The sequence below is a fragment of the Bidens hawaiensis genome, unplaced genomic scaffold, assembly GCF_021521415.1.
Source record: "Bidens hawaiensis isolate Kalapana, Puna unplaced genomic scaffold, B.hawaiensis_p1.1 tig00037028_1, whole genome shotgun sequence".
Taxonomy (NCBI): Eukaryota; Viridiplantae; Streptophyta; class Magnoliopsida; order Asterales; family Asteraceae; genus Bidens; species Bidens hawaiensis.
Window position 1 is genome coordinate 15,001 of NW_027496461.1, and position 2,500 is coordinate 17,500.

Sequence of the window (2,500 nt, forward strand, 5' to 3'; positions counted from 1 at the left end):
AAAATTATGATTCCTCAAAAATTTAATATCTGTTCCTGTCACTATGCTAATTGTTCAGAATGCATATATAGGGAAGGGGTGGGTGTTGAGCGCCCATGCCTGGGCAAAGTTGGCTACCAAGCTAAAATATGGAGGTTCAACGTATGAGAAACCAAAGCCCCTCCCCCATGTTGCATACGAAGCTTGCCCAACGACTTGGTTTCTTGCACAACGACCCGAGTATACTGCCCCAAAGTTGCACGCCCATGGCCAGGCCAAGGCATGCCAAGGCGCCCATGGGCAAGCCAAAGGCATGCCTAGGCACGGCCAAAGCAAGCCAAAGGCACGGCCAAGGCAAGCCAAAGGCATGCCAAGGCAAGCCAAAGGCACGTCTAGGGCATGCCAAGGCACGCCCATGGTCAGGCCAAGGCTTGCCAAGGCACGCCCATGGCCAGGCCAAGGCATGCCAAGGCGCCCATGGGCAAGCCAAAGGCATGCCAAGGCACGCCCATGGGCAAGCCAACGGCATGCCAAGGCGCCCATGGCCAGGCCAAGGCACGTCCAAGGCATGCCAAAGCTCGGCCAAGGCAAGCCAAAGGCATGCCTAGGCACGCCCATGGCCAGGCCAAGGCATGCCAAGGCGCCCATGGGCAAGCAAAAGGCACGGCCAAGGCATGCCAATGCGCCCATGGGCAAGCCAAAGGCATGCCTAGGCACGGCCAAGGCAAGCCAAAGGCATGCCAAGGCAAGCCAAAGGCACGTCTTGGGCATGCAAGGCTCGGCCAAGGCATGCCCTGGCACGCACATGGCCAGGCCAAGGCAAGCCAAAGGCATGCCAAGGCAGGCCAAAGGCACGTTCAAGGCATACCAAGGCGCCCATGGGCAAGCCAAAGGCATGCCAAGGCACGCCCATGGCCAGGCCAAGGCATGCCAAGGCGCCCATGGGCAAGCCAAAGGCACGTCTTGGGCATGCAAGGCTCGGCCTAGGCACGGCCAAGGCAAGCCAAGGCAAGCCAAAGGCAAGCCTAAGGCATGCCAAGGCGCCCATGGGCAAGCCTAAGGCATCCCAAGGCAAGCCAAAGGCACGTCCAAGGCATGCCAAGGCGCCCATGGGCAAGCCAAAGGCATGCCAAGGCACGCCCATGGCCAGGCCAAGACATGCCAAGGCGCCCATGGGCAAGCCAAAGGCATGCCAAGGCACGCCCGTGGGCAAGCCAAAGGCATGCCCAGGCACGCCCATGGCCAGGCCAAGGCAAGCCAAAGGCATGCAAAACTCGGCCAAGGCATGCAAAACTCGGCCAAGGCACGGCCAAGGCATGCAAAACTCGGCCAAGGCACGGCCAAAGGCATGCCAAGGCATGCAAAACTCGGCCAAGGCTAGCATATGGGTGCCTTCAAAAATTATGATTCCTCAAAAATTTAATGTCTGTTCCTGTCACTTTGCTAAATGTTCAGAATGTATATATAGGGGGGAGTGGGTTGAGAGCAAGCATGCCTTAGGGAAGGTTGCCCCCTTGTCATGGCTGTGGGCTGCCATGACATGCTTGCTCGTCCGTTCTAGGCATGATTTAAGGTCGATGGTGGGTTTACGAAATTTTGTGGTGCAACGACACGTCCCTTTTATCCAAACGAAGCGTGGCTGGGGTGCTGGGTTGCTTTACTCGTCCAAGGCTTGATTCTTGGCTTTCCTGGTTTGGTTTCGAGAAGCGGCTGCCGAGGTGTATTTGAGGCGATGGCTAGGATGTTGGATTCCTGATTGATGGATCCCCAACTGATTTGTCCGGGGGGCCTCTTGTACGTTGACCGCCTTGCCCGGAATGGCTAGTTCCCCCGGGGGGGTCGTCATACGGTAGTCGTGGGAAGTCTGGTCGAGAGCTGGAAGATTAGTGGGCGCCTGTCGGTTGAGGGCACCTCCCAGGCCCAAGAATAGCATTATTCAGGTTGAGGTCACCTCCCTGATGAAAACAATGCTTTGGCCTGTCCTAGTCATGGTTATTGTGGATCGTTGCCTGCTGTTTTTTACAGCGTTGTTGTTGCCACAAGTGGGATAATTTCGTTTCGTTCGATCTTGATGAATGTCTAGAACGGCTTGGGTGGGGGGCGGGGGGTTGGGGGGTATTCGCATCGCCCGGTGCTTTCTGGGGATTGCCATGGCTTTTGGCTGTTCACAATGCCTTTGTGCCTTGTGGGTTGTCACTAGTTGAGCGGTTCTTGGGAATGTCCATCGTAAAGGTGCATGAGTTGTGTTTGGTTTGTTACGGGTGGTTGGCTCTTTGCTTGTGCAACAACTTCCACCCGGCATACCTCTTCAGTTGTTTGTTTGGGCATCTATTGCCTGGCCAAATTGTGGGTTTCTGTGTTGCGTACCTAAGCGTTGGTATTGTCTTGGTTGATTACAGTTGATTTCGTCTCGTGCCATTTTGTTGCATCGGATGAACCACAAGGCGGTCTCTTTGATCCACAACATTATGCTTGCGTTGATGTTGTGGCCCATTGAGCGTTGCTTGGTATCCTGGATATG